This window comes from Leucoraja erinacea, chromosome 6 (assembly GCF_028641065.1).
Source record: "Leucoraja erinacea ecotype New England chromosome 6, Leri_hhj_1, whole genome shotgun sequence".
In the NCBI taxonomy this organism is placed as follows: domain Eukaryota; kingdom Metazoa; phylum Chordata; class Chondrichthyes; order Rajiformes; family Rajidae; genus Leucoraja; species Leucoraja erinaceus.
In genome coordinates, this window is record NC_073382.1 from 32,031,300 (window position 1) to 32,049,571 (window position 18,272).

The 18,272-nt window shown below is 43.5% G+C and overlaps 1 long non-coding RNA gene across 1 annotated transcript; it reads left to right on the plus strand.

The window, feature by feature from the left end:
• The first annotated feature begins 3,509 nt into the window (after positions 1–3,509).
• On the plus strand, positions 3,510–12,949 carry LOC129697991 (uncharacterized). The gene is made up of 3 exons (XR_008723602.1): positions 3,510–4,093; positions 7,552–7,630; positions 8,970–12,949. It is a non-coding gene; the product is annotated as an uncharacterized LOC129697991 (long non-coding RNA).
• The last annotated feature ends 5,323 nt before the right edge of the window (positions 12,950–18,272 follow it).

An 18,272-nucleotide genomic window follows, 5' to 3' on the forward strand; every position in this document is an offset into this window, starting at 1 on the left:
GATGTTCTTGCGGGGCCAGCCAGTGACTCCCGACTGCTCCTTTCCGGAGCTTCTACAGCGCTTCCTGCCCCTTGAATACAGGGGTGAAAACCCACCGGTATACTGGAGCTTTACCCACATAGGATGGTAAGCCACCCCGCAGCCGCCTTAAATTCCCTCTGCAAGTGTTCAACTTGCTACATATGTCTTCTCTGAAAATATACTATGCAGGCTCTGTACATTACTGGCTCTGTAAAAATTAGCAATTTATGGTAATGATCTCATGCCTTACAGCATTTTTCCGAAGGCAATAGCCCCAACTGTGTATTACAGAGAAGTGTTAATGCAGCTTTCTGCACTTCCGAGAATTGAGACACAACTACTGACGTGCAAAAGGCCGTAATGACTCCAGTGAGCAGTTTTTGGACTCGCTGAAATAATTATTTGCCTACATATCATCACTGAGATATCCCAACTGATGGAATTGAATTATGGAACATCCAAAAGTCTGGCAGTTATCTGGACTGGCATATTTCCCAGCCGTATCCAGCATATCCCCCTCCTTAGCTAATGTGAAGTTAAATCCCTAATGCTCTTAGCCAGATCTTCCTCCAGTGAGTCTCCTATCCCCAAAGGGATGGCAAATATGTGACAAGAGCCAGTAGCTCCTTCATATGATTAAAATGAAGGGTAACCACCATTAGTTCAAGGGATTCGAATTCCTTATCCACTTCTGAGCGGGAAATATTATAATGCAACCCTGACCCAGGTGTTGCTTCCCTTCTTCTGAGCGGGAGATATTATAATGCAACCCTGAACCAGGTGTTGCTTCCACAGGCATCTGACTGACACAGCCTGTATGTGAGCCAGGAGGACATTTCCTTTTTTCATCTATTTATCTATTTATTTATCTACTTATCTATTTATTTATATGTATTTATTTAACTGCATGTTCATCTATTTATTTATCTATTTATTTATTTATTTATTTGTTTATTTATTTATAACTCACTAGACAGGTTGCACCTGCTAGTGACTCCGAGTCCGGCCTTACTCCCTTCTGGAGCCTCAACGGAGTTTCTTAGGGGAGGAATATAATGCAACCCTGAACCAGGTGTTGCTTCCTCAGGCCTCTGGCTGGCTCCCTTTCGGAGCTCCAAAGTAGGTGTCTGAACAGGCCTTGCCCATCAGATGCTCCGAACAGCTGCTTGCTCCCTTGGAGCCCCATTCCTCCATGGCGGTCGCTGTCCCGGACGAGCCGTCAGCCACTATTTTTAGCTGCCAGCCCCTTTACGGACCGTCCATGGCAGTCGCTGTCCCGGCCGAGCCGTCAACCACTATTTTTAGCTGCCAGCTCCTTTACGTCAGCCAAAAAATTTAAACCACCCGCTCCTTACGGAGCCTCCACGGCGATCGCTGCACCGGCTGAGCCGTCAACCGAAAAATATAAACCGCCAGCTCCTTACGGAGCCTCCATGGCGACAGCTGCCCAGGTTGTGCCATCTTCTCCGGGCTCGCTACCCCTATTTTCGGAGCAGCGGCCCGTGCCTGCAACAAAAAAAACCCTTACCTGCCGGAGCAGTTTCGAACTGCTCCGATTCTCGCAGCATACGTCGACGTATTGACGCGCATGCAGGCTGGTGGGCTCTTCACGTAGTCACTCACGTGAGTTCGATATAAAATTAATAAATATGATGTCCATGATTTTTATAATGCCTTCCGTTTTGTATTAAGTAATACAGCGCTTTCAATACAATGATGGGTATTGGTGATATTGTTGATTAAATAATCACTTTTAATGTACCTTTGAGTAGATCAAATAGGATAAAGTGTCTTTTTGTGTTCTGTAATCCTTCAGAAAATATAAATTGTATTTCCATCATCAGCCGCATGTGCTGGGTTGCAGAAAAAAGAAACTGCGGATGCTAATTAATAATGAAAAGGACACAAAGTGCTGGAGTAACCTTGACAGTCTGGCAGCATCCATGGTCAACATGGATAGGTGATGTTTCTGCTCAAGGCCCATCTTCAAACTGCTTGTGGGGGAATGAAGAGAACCTAGACGAGAAGAGAGACAGGACAAAGCATGGCTGGTAATAGGTGGATGCAGGCAAGATGTGTGTGTGTGTGTGTGTGTGTGTGTGTATGTGTGTGTGTGTGTGTGTGTGTGTGTGTGTGTGTGTGTGTGTGTGTGTGTGTGTGTGTGTGTGTGTGTGTGTGTGTGTGTGTGTGTGTGTGTGTGTGTGTGTGTGTGTGTGTGTGTGTGTGTGTGCGTGTGTGTGTGTGTGGAGGGGGTGTGTTGAAAGGCAGATGATTGGAATAAAGAATACAGAAGTTGTGAGTTGCAAATTGCTAGAGGGAGGAAGTAGCAGGAGGGGAGGAGGGTGGGGTGGGTGGGGAGAGAAATGGCCTAGGAATCTATGTGAGGAACAAGGAAAGTGTGGGGGATGGTGGAGATAAAAAAGGGGGGTATAGGAGAAATGGGGGATTGTGGGGGTTTACTAGGAGATTATTTAAAACTGGAGAATTCAATGTTCATACCATTGGGTTGTAAGCTAACCAAGCGGAATATGTTACTGTTCCTCCAGTTTACGTAGAGCCTCACTTTGCCCATGGAGGAGGCCGAGGACAAAAGGTCAGTATGGAAATGGGAATGGGAGTTGAAATTGTTAGAAACCGTGAGATCCAGTAGGCTTAGGAGGAACGAGTGTAAATGTTCAGCGAAATGGTTGCCAAGTCTTCACTTGGTCTTGCTGGTATACAGTAAGCCATTTTGAGAACACTGGATGTGGTAGATGAGGTTATAGGAGTTGCATGTGAACCTCCATCTCACTGGAAGAATTGCTGGGGTCCCTGGATGGAGGCAAGAGAGGAGCTATACAGGAGTTGCAGGGTAAAGTACCTGGGGAGGGGGTAGTTTGGGTGGAAAGGGATGACAGAACCAAGGAGTTGTGGAGGGAGCAGCCTGTCACCTTTCCATCCTGCCCCTCCACCATTACCAGAGTGAGGCCCCACGTAAACTGAAGAAACGGCACCTCATATTCCACTTGGATAGCTTACAACCCAACAGCATGAACATTGAATTCTCCAATTTTAGGTAACCTCCTACTAACCCTCCACACCTCCATCCTTTCTCTCCCTCCCCTTCCCTATGATCCATCTAGAGGCCCACCTGTTTACCCCCACACCATTTCCCTTCTTTCAACTCTCTGCCTTCTAGCTTTGCAATTCACAACTCTTCAATCCTGTCTCACACCTTCTGCTTTTATCTCTGGTCTTTGTTCCAACCATCTGTCTATCAAATCCCCCTCTCACCTGCATGCATCTTACCATGCTTTGTCCTGTCTCTCCCCTCTTCTAGCTTTCTTTTCCGCCCACACAATCAGTCTGAAGAAGGGTCTCAACCCAAAACATCATCTATCCATGTTCTCCAGAGATGCTGCGTGACCTGCTGAATTACTCCAGCACTTTGTGGCTTTCCATGTGTTGGGCTATTTACTAGAACTTTTTTTTTCTTTTGCTGGATTGGGAATCTTTATTTTACTAGAATGCAGATGGCGATATAGCTCTGGAGAAATATTTATCTTAAGCTATCTAGCCCTATGAATTCATATTACTGTCCAATAATAACAGAGTGATTCACTTGCTTTCGTATCCACTCTGCCCCACCCTGTTCCTCACTGGCTGCTGACAGACTATCATTAGAGCTACTACTATTCCTCAATGGGAAATATTGTGAAGCAGCTGCTTGACATTTCAGGACACTGTAAAGGAAGCAAACACATGTGAAGTATTTAAACACCAGATTTTACTTTATCGGAATGTCTTGGGCATTTAAAGCCAATTAATTAATTAAGGCAGAGGGCACTGCTAGGCTTTCAAGGAAACCTTGGTGAGTTGCTTCAGTGTATATTCTGGGCAGTGTACAATGCAGCCTGTGGTGAACAGAGTCAATATTTTATGCCATAAATGGTTTTCCAATCAAGCTAGTTGTTTTTCCTATCTGCTGCCAAGCTTCCAGATTGTTTTTGAGCTTTAGTCATCTCGTGGAGAGTATTTCAGCGGACTCTATCCTTATGCCTTGTGGATGTCCAAAAGGTTTGGGAGCCAAGAGGTAAGCTGCTCAACAGAAAACCCAACTTCTGAACTGTAATTGCAGCTACACTTTTTGTAAATGAACATACCTGACATTATGATGGAGGGAAGGTTAACAATGAAACATTGAAATGTGGTTATGATCTAGCCAAGCTTCTGATCAATGATAATGCTTGAACTAAAGATGTTGGGAGATTCAGAGTTGGTAATGATTTTGGATATCAAGGGGAGTTAGACTGGGTTTTGTTGGAAATGGTGTTAGTCTAACAATTGTGTATTTGCACTGTAATGACAGTTACCAGCTCATGCCTGAAAGTAATCCAGGTTACATTAGATGTGGTTATGGAATATCGCAGGAGTTGTAACAGGAAATTATCATTTCACCTTCTGACATTATGATGGAGGATGGCTCAACAATGAAGCAATTGAAGCTTAATATGCCTGAAAAGCTTTCACGGAGTAATTCTATATTCAGTGACATAATTTGTTCTCCAACAAACACAATCATTGTGCTTTGGACTCGGCATGAGGCCAGGCAGTTGGAAAAAAAAAGTTCCTCTGGAATTCCACTGACCTCTAACATACTCGGGGTTATTGATGACGCATTGGGTTAAATACCGTGTTGATTTTAAGGGAGGTCACTGTCCTAATTACTGGAATAAGTCCCTTTTTGATATTTGAACTAAGGCTATAGTAATATCTGGAGATGAGAGATCCAAATGGAATCCCAATGGACTATCAGTGAGTGGGCTGTTGAATTAATGCAGCCTGTTTGGGAGTAAAATAAATTGATGGTGAGGGGATATGCAGGGAATGGAAAAGTGTGGATTGCATTGTGGAGAGAAAATCACATTTAAATATTTCAAATGATTCAAATATTTTAAATATTTCAAAGCTGGAGACACAGTTAGTTGCAAGCCAGAATATTCACTATTATAGCTGGAATGTTGTTTGACCTATTGTCTTTGTTGTCTCCTGATACTCATCTATTTATTGAGGTCAGTTCAGGTAGCTTCAGTTCAGTAGGAAGAGAACCAGAGTCGATATTGTTGAACAATAGCAATTCATCAGAACTGGAAAATTAAAAATAAAAATAAGTTTAAAGTTGCTTAGAGAGGGTGGATGAAAAGAACCCCCACCCCCTCCCCCCCCACCCAGCGGCACACCATCTGGATTGGCGCGGCCTTTCTAGCCAGAGACCGGCCTGGGCTTCAGCAGCGAAGCAATACTGAATTCCATTGCGGAGCGGTCGATGCCTTGCCGGAGATAGCCTGTTTTGAAGCTCCGGAGTGTTGACCCTGCTGCTTTAACATTGTGGAGCTGTGGTTTGCAGAGCTTCAAGCCTCGGGCGGCACTGACTTTAACCCCAAACTCCTGGGATCTTTTGCCGAGGGTCACCAGTGTTGGAACTCCACCCAGCTTGGCCTGTGGACATTCGGAGCTGTGGTCTCCGGGAAGAAGTGGCTGATTTGGAAACTCCAAGCCGCTGAGAGTGTTCTTCCGTTCCGATGTCGAAGTTCCGATCATCCCGGCGAGAGTCCACCCAGCTTGGCCTGTGGACTTTGGGAGCTGCGGTCTCCGGGAAGAAGTGGTTGACATTCTTTATTGAAGCAGAATTGAACTTGATGTCAATGCTTCAGTGAAATTTAAGTCAAGTCATGAAGTCATAACTTGTAGATTACTATTCTGCTTCTGCCATACTTCTCATACAGATACACAGACTTGAGTTTGGTCTGTATCTATTCCTTGCAACATGGATATAGTGCAAGACAACTTGATGCAGATTCCCCTCAATGTGAAGATTGAACTTTGCAAAGATTTTCTGGTTGTCCCTTAACCAATATTGACATGGATAGATGCATTCATAACAGATACATGATGTTCATGAGGTCACCGTTGAAGAGTATTTGAATATTTTAGTTCAAACCACATGTGAAAAAAACCACCATTGTTTAAATTTGCTGAAAATTATAGTCTGAGGAATGAAAGCACCTAGGATGTGTGTTGGTATCAAAAATCAGACAACACATGTTTTGATAATTTGCATAATCCAAGCCTATGAATTGGGTGTGCTGTTCACACCAACACTTAACTGAGAGTTGAGATCTACCTTGATTTTAGGTAATGCAACATCAAACTTGCCTCTTCCACAACAGTGAAGTCAGAGGCAACCATTGCCTTCTTTTAAGGTTATTTTTTAAGCAATTTATTTGGTGTATATTTTGTTTCCTACACCCCAATACCTTTCTGCAGACATGTAGAGCAGCTGGGCTTGTACACTCTGGAGTAGAAGGATGAGAGGGTATCTCATTGAAACATATAAGATTGTTAAGGGTTTGGACACGCTAGAGGCAGCGAACATGCTACCGATGTTGGGGGAATCCAGAACCAGGGGCCACAGTTTAAGAATAAGGAGTAAGCCATTTAGAATGGAGATGAGGAAACACTTTTTCTCACAGAGAGTGGTGAGTCTGTGGAATTCTCTGGATGCTTTCAAGAGAGAGCTAGATAGGGCTCTTAAAAATAGCAGAGTCAGGGGATATGGGGAGAAGGCAGGAACGGGGGGTACTGATTGGGGATGATCAGCCATGATCACATTGAATGGCGGTGTTGGCTCGAAGGGCCGAATGGCCTACTCCTGCACCTATTGTCTATTGTCTATTGTACCATGACCCCTGATTACATATCTAATTTTCCCAATATTCCAAATCACAAATCCAATCTCCCCACCTCAATCCCACAAAGTTGGCATTTCCAAGCCTGCCTCATCATCACCACTACCCAAAGGTGTGTCCATTCCTCAATGCTCTATGTGTCAATGCTTCCAACTGTGCATCACATCAATACATCTACAGTAATTCCCCCTCTCTATACCCACTCACCCTGATCCCATCTTTGCAACCTCTCATGATCTGTGCATGACCTGACTTGCTCTAACACTACAATATAATTGAAAAGCTGAAGGTATTTGAGCCACTTCCATGATAACATTTTATTGTTTGAGGGACTTCACACAAAACTCATGAGGCCATTCTTGCATAGTGATGCTTTAAGGTGTATTTCATAACAGAGAATATTTTCTAGCTGCATATCCTGAAAATTATATTCATAAGCACAGACACTGCTCAATGCACAATACTCCATCACTCACCAGCTATCAGGCTTCATTAATTCAGCCTCATGCCTAATATCCATATTCATGTACGTCCTGGCACACATAAGAGAACTTACCTGCTGCCAGCGGACACCCACATCTCACAGGTTATGTGGGCTGTGAATCAGAGATATTCAGCGTATTATCAGGAGATGGTTTTCAACTGACTGAATAAACATAACAATCAAATTGGATGACAAATTCTATTGGCAATGATTTTATTCTCAAACTTATGTAATAAAAAAATACTTGTTTCCAAATTAATTTTGTTTTACCTCCTCATGTCAATCATTCTCTATTCATTGTTCACATTGGGAATTTAGGTCACATTATACAGTGGAGTTCCAGCCTTTGGGACAACTTGGTCTTGGTCGTGCAGGAATAGTAATTGATGGCCTTCAGGTAAGCACATTAATTTAATTTATGGATCATCAACTCCCACAATAAACTACCATCCTCTTTCCTCACATCACAAAGTGCCACATCTGCTTCAGTCACCTTGTGATCCAAAGGCTGGTGTCTGCCCTCCACAAAAATTCATATATTCATCTTTCTTTCCCTGCAAACCTCAAGTGCTGGTCTTGTATTCCTGATCTCACTACCTACTCCACCAAAAAATGATGGATACTTATTTTCCCTTCAATGTGGCCCATGATCCATCTCCTAAGATAAAAAAGTCTAGCCTTTTGCAAATGAGACAATGGACCGACATAAAAAAACAGTGTGCTGCCTGGTCATAAGGTCAAAGGTCATTCGTGGCATCCTATCACATTCTGCGTTAAAAAAAAACAGGCTCTGCACATCACATTTAAACTTTGCCCTCTGACCTTAAAGCTATGCCCTCTGATCCGATATCTCCACTCTTGGTCAAAGATTCTGACTTTCGACCCTATCAATAATTCCATAAACGTCTATCAGGTCTCCTCTCAACCTCCAGTTCCAGAGAAAATGATCCAAGTTTGTCCAAACACCTCTTTTCGGTAATGCCCTCCAATCCAGGCACTATTCTGGTAAACCTTTCTGCACCCTCTCCAAACCCTCCACATCTTTATTCTAATGGTGTGACTAGAACTGTTACCAATTACTGCAGACAAACAACAATTTACCATTTTTATTCTGCTGATGTACATCTTCCAAATCTTCCTCCACTTTGGTAACACATTGTACTTTGTTAAACTAAAATAATAAATTCTAAGTTAGTTTAAATGTTTTAAATTATAGTTGTGTTTAATGGTTATTTGAAAGTCTCAAAAGTAGCGACAGGAACTGTGTTTCATTTTCAAGATCACTTAGGTGCTTAAGCTGTTGCAGAAAACAGCTGGATCAATTGACCAATGAAAATGCCCCTGACTCGACTTAACCAAAACATTTGAAGTATAGGAATAAATGCACCCAGTATTGCTCCCTCTCACTATATTAACCAACTTTGTATTCTGATTTAGACAAATTGAGCTCTTGCTCCAATCTGACAATTTACAATTACCTTTCCATATAAAATTAGTTGATTTTGATTACGAATTCTTGATGCATCAAAAATAACATTACTGTCCAAGTATCAAAATCAATAATTGCCCCTCATGAATTTAGTTTAGTTTAGAGATACAGCACAGAAACAGGCCCTTCGATCCACCGGGTCCGCGCCGACCAGCGATCCCCGCACACTAACAATAACCTACACAAACTAAGGACAATTTAAATTTATACCAAGCCAATTAACCTATAAACCTGCACGTCTTTTTAGTGTGGGAGGAAACCGAAGATCTTGGAGAAAACCCACGCAGGTCACGGGTGGAATGTACAAACTCTGTACAGACAGCACCCGTAGTCGAGATTGAACATGGGTCTCTGGTGCTGCAAGCACGTTAATGCAGCAACTCTACCGCTGTGCCGCCAATTCTGAAGGTATATTGGTTCTACAATGACTGAACGGAATATGATTTTAGACTGAGTTAATATAGAAGTTTTAATTAATTCAACATGGATCATTTTCTTCTTCGGCTATCTGTATCATTAGACCTGACACTGTTAAAGAACCTGTGAAATGTTATACCTCATGCAAAACCAGCCACATGAATCTGTATTTAATTCACACAAACATACTGTAGGTCGTAAGGTCATAAGTGATAGGAGCAGAACTAGGCCATTTGGCTCATCGTCTACTCTGCCATGCAATCATAGCTGATCTATCTCTGCCCATACTCCTGCCTTCTCCCCATAACCCCTGACACCCATCAAGAATCTACGGTATCTATATCCGCCTTAAAAATATCCATTGGCTTGGCGTCCACAGCCTTCTGTGGGAAATAATTCCACAGATTCACCACCCTGCACTACTTTGAACATATCTGCTCTATTGCTTCATAGATAAGTAAATGTATTGCTAATTTAATGAAAACTAGTTGATTAAAATCATTGCTAGTGAATAAAACTTGAAATTGTATAACTTAACTCGGTGCTAATATTTAAAATTCCCATGATCTTCATTACTTCAATTGTATTTTGTTCAGTGAGATTTTAATCAGCTTCAAGTCAATGTCATCTATCCATTCATTAACTTTGAAGTAAACAACTCTGAAGTTATTTTAAATCTGGGTTAACTTAGCATTACAATGCACTTATCACTTTCGCTCTTTTTGATCACAAAGTCACAGAATGTGAAAAAAATCTCATCCCCATTTGCAATTTCTTTTTGTCATTCTCTGATATTAACTTTGTTTAGACTAGTTTTAGTTAGAATAATATGATACCTTCTAATGAAAACAGCTGGCAGCTATGATAAACAGTCCTCATTTATTGGGAAGAAAAAGCAATGTAATTCAGCAAATTATGTTTGAATACTTATTCTTATTTAAGGAATTAATGAAACATAACAACTTTGATGAAAATAGTCTGTAAGTATTAATAAACACCTCCTTTACACTTCTAAATTAATAGAAATATCCCATTATTGGTTTTATTGGAAAATTGAATGATTCACGACATTAAAAATATATTTTATTCAAAAAGAAGCAATTCCACAGCCAATATCCTGCAAATGTGACATGAGTTAATGTAAGTATATCTTGACATTTCTGTGCATTAATTAGGGTGTGCAAAAATGGCGCAAGGTCTCAATCAGAACAGACCAAGTATTGCTAATTTATGTAGGTGAAAATATATTGGCCATGAGTTTCATGTTTCAATTGAAAATGTTAATAGTCATGAAAATGGCAAAGCACTCCAAAATGCTTTGTATTTTCTCTTTATACCATCATTTATAGCAGTGTATGATGCCAAATCACACCACTCTATTTATGACATGGAAAGAGGCCTATTAGCATTTCAATTCATGCCAGGTCCAGCAGAGCAATCCTATCAGTTCCATAATCCTTCTAATTCCCCTGTAACATATTCTACCACATGTGCCCATTAACTCCCTTGGCCATCAGTCAACACTAAGTCAATTATAGTATACAATGAACCTGACAGCACACCTGTGGAATGTGGAAGGAAACAGAAAGATAGTGTGCACTCCACACTAACAGGATCCAAGGTCGGATCAAACCCAGTTACTCGAACTAGGAAGTAACAACTCTAATTATGATGATGTTGTGCTCTGCCACTATGCCACTGAAAGGAAGAGATATGCAACAGATAGAATAAAATATTGATGTACTATTCTTAGATGAGCATGGTTATTTAATTAATTGTACTGTAATTGCATATTTTATTCATTATATCTGTATTGTTTAAGAACACAGCATGTTTTCCATATTGATGCTTATACAATATTCAGTGGCAGGTTTTCAAAATAAACCTTGATCAGTTCATTAATTTCATGAACATTTTTAGCACTCATGTGTTTTTTTTGTGTGAACAAATGTATTCCTTTTATCTTAGGTCACTGACAAAAGAGATGAAAAGCATCAGTCTCTCTGTGGATATCTGAAAAACTCTATCTTTATCTGGACTCCATGCTGAGCTGTTCATAATAATTATTTCCTTTTCCTAGAAGTGAAACCAGCATAACATTTACTCATTTGTTGCACATTCCAAAACCGGATCCAAATCATTTCATCAAAGACTTCTGGAAAGTAATGTGCAAAATATGTCCAGGGAAATAATATCTATCAAAATTGGTACTTTTTTTTTTTAAGAGTGACCATGTTATTGGGCAGGATTTTTCGATAAACAACAACATAAATATCACTTCTTCCCTCAATGATGCATACTCAAAGATATCCTTCAATTTAAATCACACAGACTTGTTAACACACTGACTGTTATATTTTAGTTCCCTTCCCTTTCCCACTATATGGGCCAACCTTTAGTTCAGGGAACTGATGCTACATTTTGTTAAAGTACTTGAACTGCTGGCCAAAAGGTAAATTTCTCTAAATTCACTCTGTGCTCAGTCAAGTGTAAACTAATTTTGGGTAGGTTGGGTTATCACTTTTCACAAGTTATCCAAAAAAAGCTGTCTGACATGATCATTGTAATAATCTGAAGCTGAACACTCTGTCTATTACAAGTATCCAATATATAAGTGTACTTTTAAGGACTAAGTGTTCCACATTTTATGTGCTGCATATTTCATTGTGCCATGCACAACTCTTCACCACCTCTGGCAGCTCCTTCCATACACCCACCACTCTCTGTGCAAAAACATGTCTCTCAGATCTCCTTTACATTTTCCCCTCTCATGCTAACCTATGTCCTCAAGTTTTACACTGTCCTATCCTGAAAAAAGACTGACCATCTTCACAGTCTAAACCACAATAAGATCATGCCTCAGTCTCAGTTTCCCCCAGGGAAAACTGTCTCAGTCTATCCTGGCTCTCCTTATAACTCAAGCCTTCCAGTCCAACATTCTTGTGAATCTTTTCTGTAACCTTTTTGGTTTAATCTTAACCTTCTTATAGTATAGCGACTGGAACTGCACATAGTATCTGAATAGAGACCTTGCCAAATTCTATACTCAATGCCTTAGTTGAAAAATCAAGCACGTCATATGGATTATTCACCACTCTATCTACCTGTGTCAATACATTTAGTAAACTATGTACTTATACCCTATAGTTTTGCTTTTCAATCATACTCCCCAGGGCCCTACACTGTGTGTGTCCTGCCCTGATTTTACTTCCTAGAATGCACTATTTTACACTTGTCTGAGTTAAATTCTGACAGCCATATCCATTGTCCACTTTCCTAGTTGATTTAGACCCTGTTGTAGCATTAAACAACCTTCTTCACTGTCCTTTTTAACACCAATTCTGGTATCATTTACAAACTTATTAATTATGTTACTCTTCCTAATGTGATGAGCACAAAATAAAAACAGTACTGATCCTTGCAGGACACCATTGTCCACAAGCCTCTAAACTGGAAATCAAATCTCCAATTCTATAACATTCTACCTCCTACCACCAAACCAAATTTGTATCCAAGTTGCTATCTCACCATAGTTGGATGTTATCCAAAAGTGGAGAATTTCATGTTAATATAATTAGTTTGAAAGCTGCTCAAGTGGAATATGAGGTGTTGTTCTCACAGTGTTCGTGTGGTCCCACTCTGGCAATGGCAAAGAGCCAGGCCCGATAGATTGGTATATGGGGAGGGAAATGTGAGTTAAAATGGTTAATGACCAGGATAGCAATTGTTAACAATAGTATTCCCCCACATGCCCCATCCACCTGTATCCTTCCCTTTGGCTTTACATTTCACGTCACTTCTCTCCTTTTCTGACACCCTTTAGTCCCCTTTTCATCTCTGGCTTTGTCCACCTCTGCCAACCAACCACCCCCCCCCCCCCCCCCCCCCCCCCATCTGTATCCACCTGTCCCTTGCCTGGCGGGGTCAAGGAAAGAGCGTCACGTCGCGGCCCTGTTTTCACCAATCTTTCCACCACCACGCAAAAGAAGCACAAGAAGCGCAAGACAGACACCATTGTATGCAGATGCCGAGAAGTGTGTTCAGCTCTGGCTGAACAAATTCTGAACTTGTGTATGGACTCGATAAGAAGAAGACTTGCCTGGCTTTGTTTGCCTCCTCACCACTTTTCCATATTTCTCTACCCTATGACGAAAAGTCTGACGAAGGATCCCGACCCAAAACATAGCTCGTCTGTGTCATCCAAAGATGCTGCCTAAATTACTGAGTTAGTCGAACACTTTGCATTTATTTTTTAAGGAAACCCAGAGGATAGATATGTGGGTGATGGGCAGATGGAACTAGGTAGAGAGGAAGTATTTCTTAATAACAAGGTGTGGGGAGGAATCAAACATGTGAACAAAGGGAGTGTGAACCTGGGTAGGCCGTGAGAATAGGAAAGGTATGTATGAGTATGGTTATCTGAAATTGGAAAATTAATTGTTCACAAAGGTGGATTTTAGGCTATCCATTTAGAATATAAGATGTTGTTCTTCTTGTTAACATTCAGCCATTTTAAGCTTTAGAAAAACTCTTTAATTTACCAGCAAGGAGATACAGTAGATAAAAGCTGACTCAAGTTCAAATATTACATCAATGGCAATTCGAGTAAAATGTACAAATTTACTCTCTCCAAGCCAGATAGGTATTGTGATCAGATGTTCCTTTTAATTTATTCCACATCCATCCATTATGAAGTAGAGTTCTACATTGCAGAGGGACAAATAGTATTATTAAATATCAAATGACTGAGCACAATGCTTTCTGGTTTTCTACATTGGAGAAGTATGAACCCCATCAACCTTATCCTCCTCAAATGCACCCACACACACGCACATGCTCGCACACACACAAAGGAGTGTCATATCTCAAATGACAAGTGACATTACTTGGTTACATTATTTGGTTACTTGATTAGAAGTGTGATTAGAAATTAGAAGTGTGAAAACCCACACCACCAGATTCAGGGACACTTTCTTCCCAGCTATTATCAAGCAACTGAATCATTCTACCAGAACCAGAGAGCAGTGCTGAACTACTATCTACCTCTTTGATGTCCCTCAGACTATCCTTGATCGGACTTTGCTGGCTTTACCTTGCATTAAACATTATTCCATGGTAAATAACATTAAACCATACAAGACTCAAACAACGACTCTATACAATCATTTAGAATCTAGATTCCTACCTTTAACATTCAATAGCACTCCTCCCTATCATCAACATATTCGAAGCCACAGTTCATCAGAAGCTAAGCTAGACCAGCCATATTAATATTGTTTCTACAAAAAAATGGGTAGAGGTTGGATATCTTAAGACAATTATTTTTTTTAGATAGGCACAGGGAAGTGCAAGGAATAGCAGGATATAGATCATGTACAGCAGATGAGATCAGTTCAACGTGTTTGGCACAAACATTGTCGACTGAAGGGCCCATTCTTGTGCTGTACTGTTCTATGTTTTATAAGACGTACAGGCAAGATACAGTTCAGAAGCAAATTCCATAGTCAATAAAGTACATGGTCGCTAATGACAGAGTAAGGAGACATGTATATATAGGGAGTCAGAAATTGAAGAATGCAGAGACTTAATTAAACTATTTCGAAGAATTATAATATTATGAATGGGATACTATTATCTAAATGGTGGCCGATTAGGAAAAGGGGAGATGCAGCGAGACCTGGGTGTCATGGTACACCAGTCATTGAAAGTAGGCATGCAGGTGCAGTAGGCAGTGAAGAAAGGGAATGGTATGTTAGCTTTCATAGCAAAAGGATTTGAGTATAGGAGCAGGGAGGTTCTACTGCAGTTGTACAGGGTCTTGCTGAGACCACACCTGGAGTATTGCGTACAGTTTTGGTCTCCAAGTCTGAGGAAGGACATTATTGCCATAGAGGTAGTGCAGAGAAGGTTCACCAGACTGATTCCTGGGATGTCAGGACTGTCTTATGAAGAAAGACTGGATAGACTTGGTTTATACTCTCTTGAATTTAGGAGATTGAGAGGGGATCTGATAGAAACTTACAAAATTCTTAAGGGGTTGGACAGTCTAGATGCAGGAAGATTGTTCCCAATGTTGGGGAAGTCCAGGGCAAAGGGGACAGCTTAAGGATAAGGGGGAATTCCTTTAAAACCGAGATGAGAAAAACTTTTTTCACACAGAGAGTGGTGAATCTCTGGAACTCTCTGCCACAGAGGGCAGTTGAGGCCAGTTCATTGGCTATATTTAAGAGGGAGTTAGATGTGGCACTTGTGGCTAAGGGGATCAGAGGGTATGGAGATAAGGCAGGTACGTGATACTGAGTTGGATGATCAGCCATGATCATATTGAATGGCGGTGCAGGCTCGAAGGGCCGAATGGCCTACTCCTGCACCTAATTTCTATGTTTCTATTTTTCTACTTCCTAAATGTAAAATGACTTGATTCTACACAGAATATTTTACTATAACTGTTTATTACATTCACTAATACACACTATGCAATAGCTGTCCGTGGTCATCACTGGAGCTAGAGAGCGAGCTAGAGGTGGGGACACTACAATTATACTGGAGACAATGGGGAGTGGTTAGTGGTGGGGAGGTCACTATGTTAAAGGAACATGCACTGATCTACATCCCTCCTCTTAGAAACAAAAGCATGGGAGTACATGGCAATACACAGAGCGACCACGGCTCATACGCTAAAATTGTAAACCGCACCGGGAACAGTTAAAAGCTACGCGAACTCCCCGTAACGGACAGGCGGCTTGACCAACCGGCCAGAGCGGGTGCGCAAACCGCACTCCCCTTCCACGGCAGGAGCAGAAGTGACAGCAGCAGGGACATCGGTTGGAAAGCCGGGCGGTGAAGGGACAGGAGCAGGAGGAGAACTGCGAGGGGAGACGGGTACGCTGGCAGGCGAGGCAGGGGAAAGAGGCTTTGGAGAGCGGGGTACAGAGAGCTGGGAGGGAAGCGTCCGCGACATGCGAGGAGTGACAGGGGCCGGCGGGGCGTCGGACAGGGCGTTAGGGATAGGTGGCTGGAACGGGTCCGCGGGAGGCGGAGTAGGTTCGTTAACGAGCAAGAGGTGCTGGCGAGACCGACGGTAGATAGCCCCCTTGTAATCGACGAGGTAGGACCGGGGAGAGCCGGCGTTGCCAACCACTACGGCCAGCCGGTAGTGGCCGGAGGGGGACTGCATACGAACCACCTGTCCCGGGAATAGCCGTTGGAGCGGCCGGGCGGACTTGTCAAAGTAGCGCTTCTGGATGGCTTTCTTTTCGATGATGCGATCCGTGACAGTGGCAGGGTTCTGGACCGAGGGCTTGAGGGACTGTTGTGAGACAGGGAGCGGGGGTCTAGTGGTGCGGGACATGAGGTGCTGGGCAGGTGAACTGAGCGCGGGATCGCGGGAAATGTTACGGAGGTTGAGCATGGCCAGGTAGAAGTCGGAATGGGAAAGGCGGTATTGTTCCAGCAGCTCCTTGGCACTGCGGACGGCCCGTTTCGCAAGGCCGTTGCTCTGAGGATACTCGGGGCTGCTGGTGATGTGGCGAAAGTTCCAACGGGCAGCGAAGGCACGGAACTCAGCACTGGAGAATTGGCTGCCGTTGTCCGATCGGAGGGTCACCAGGGAACCAATGGTGGAAAAGTGGCGGCGAAGCTTCCCGATGATGGCGGCAGATGTGATGGAAGGCAGCTGATCCACCTCGAACCAGCTGGAATATGAGTCCACCAGGACCAGGAAGTGCTTTCCGCGCCACTTGAACAGGTCTGTGGCAACGGACATCCATGGGAGCTCGGGTGCCGGCTGCTGCAGGAGAGGCTGGCGCTGCTGATGAGGATGAAGGCTGTTACAGGCAGAACAAACGGAGACTCTGTCACGGATGTCCTGAGCCATGCCTGGCCAGAAAAACTGGCTTTGGGCCTGGGACAAAGTGGCTTCCACCCCTGGGTGGCCGCTGTGAGCGGATTGGAAATAGTGATCCCGCAGGGCGACCGGCACCACAACCTTGTGACCCTTCACCACCACGCCGTCGTGCAGCACCAACTCATCCCGAACCAGGAAGTAGGCCACCGCACCAGCAGGCAGGGAAGAACGTCGGTCAGGCCAACCACGGCGGATAACGTCCGCAAGTTGTTGCAGGATCATCAGCAGTGTGTTTGACCAGGGACTGCATCTGCTGTGAAGGAACAATGTTAACGTTCAGTACCATCAGGTCAGACGATTCGTAGGGGTGGCGGGCAATGGAATGGAGCCGCGCACGGGACAAGGTGTCGGCCACAAACATATCTTTGCCCTTGCGGTACACAATCCGGAACGTGAAACGCTGTAGCTGCAGCATCATCCGCTGCAACCGGGAAGAGGCAACATGGATAGGCTTATTCAAAATGGTGACCAGCGGCTGGTGGTCAGTTTCAATGGTGAAGGTGTTGCCCAGAATGTAGTCCTTGAACTTGGAGCAAGCGAACACCACGCAAGTAGCTCCTTCTCGATCTGGGCATAACGTTGCTCGGCAGGGGTCATGGTGCGAGAAGCGTAGGAGACAGGTAGCTGCAGGCCGTCATAAAGCTGCAGACAAGCGGCACCGAGACCGAACTTAGAGGCATCGCAAGTGAGGACAATGGGTCTGTGCAGATCGAAGAATTTAAGAGTCGGTGTGTGTGCGAGTTTTGACTTCAGAGCCACGAACGCCGACTGGTGATGCAGGAGCCAGACCCATGCGGAGTCCTTCTTGATCAGCTCCCTCAGGGGAGCACTCAGTTCGCTGAGGTCGGGTATGAACTTACCCAGGTAATTGACCATGCCCAGGAAGCGCTGCAGGCCAGGGACGTCAGTAGGAGTGGGCATCTCGGTGACTGCTGATGTTTTCTGGGGGTCGGGCTTCAGACCCCCCGCCGTGAAAACGTGGCCAACGTAAGTGACTTCCGGGACTCGGAACCGACACTTCTTCGGGTTGAGCTTGAGATTGATCTCACGAGCCCTGTCGAGGACTTTGCGGAGGTGCAGGTCGTGCTCGGCGACGTCCCTCCCGTACACCAGAATGTCATCCACGATGATAGCACACGGCAACCCAGCAAACAGCTGTTCCATGGTGCGCTGGAAAACCTCACTAGCCGAGTTGATCCCGAATGGCATGCGGAGGAAACGGAACCT